Below are 1,269 nucleotides of genomic sequence, written 5' to 3' on the forward strand. Positions count from 1 at the left end.
ATGACCCAACAGAATATTTAAACTATAGAACAATATCATTGATTTTGCATGCAAGTAAAATTTTGCTTAAGTTCATCCAACAACAGTTGCGGCAGTACACTGACAGGGAGCTGTCCCAGTGTCAGGCTGGATTCAGAAGAGGAGGTGGAACAAGGGATATCATTGCTAATGTCAGATGGATCTTGGCTGAAAGCAAGAATACTAGAAAGATGTTTGCTTTTTTCATTGACTATGCAATAGCAGTTGACTGTATGGATGATACATGATAAACTGTGGTTAACCTTGAGAAGAATGAGAATTCCAGGACACTTCATGGTGCTCATTCGGAATCGTACATGAAGCAAGAGCAAACCTGTATCTCACTATAAACAAATCATCAGAACAAATCATCTGAACAAATCATCAGAAAAGCTGGATTACATGAAGAAGAATGTGACATCATGATTGGAGGAAGGTTTATTAACCTGAGATATACAGATGGCATAACCTTGCTTGGTGAAAGTAAGGAGGAATTGGAGCACCTGCTGATGAAGACCAAGGATTGTAACCTTCAGTATGGATTACCACTCAATGTAAGGAAGATCAAAATCCTCACAACTGGACCAATAGGTATGTGGTAGTTATGTAATCTGTTGTCAATTTGAGAGGATTACGAGTGAAGGGGTGGAGTTTACTTGTCACTCGGGTCATAGCCAATGAGGCCTCTGTGTGTGGCCTTCTCCTGAGGATTCTGGGAAGGCAGGAGATACTCTCTCTTTCTGCTCACTCCCTGTGAGCCATCCCTGTGGAGAAGACACATGGAGAGAGGCTGATGCAGCCAGACCTCTGGAGCTGGAGGAACCACATGGAGACCCCTGCCAGCACTGAGATGCTTACACTGCCACTGGATTCACAAGACCTTCCACCCACTGGCCTGTGATTTTCCTGCATTTGGTGTCCCTGCATGTGTATTGTGAGTCTGAAGAGGGCTTTAGAGATTGGTATGAGACATATGGGCTAATATCTGACTCTGGACTTGATCTTGACTGGCGTGGGATGTTTTCTCAATATTCAACTACTCTTGTGCATCAAGCTCTTTCTTATACACATATGAGTCTTCATGAATTTGTTTCTCTAGTCTACCTAGACTAACACAAGATAGCATCATGATAAATGGAGAAATGGTTGAAGTAGTCAAGGATTTTGTTTTACTTGGATCCACAATCAAAGCCCAGGGAAACAGCAGTCAAGAGATCAAAAAGATTAGGCAAGTCTGCTGCATAAGACCTC

The sequence above is a fragment of the Echinops telfairi genome, unplaced genomic scaffold, assembly GCF_000313985.2.
Source record: "Echinops telfairi isolate 266 unplaced genomic scaffold, ASM31398v2 ScPeMD7_2;HRSCAF=8, whole genome shotgun sequence".
In the NCBI taxonomy this organism is placed as follows: Eukaryota; Metazoa; Chordata; class Mammalia; order Afrosoricida; family Tenrecidae; genus Echinops; species Echinops telfairi.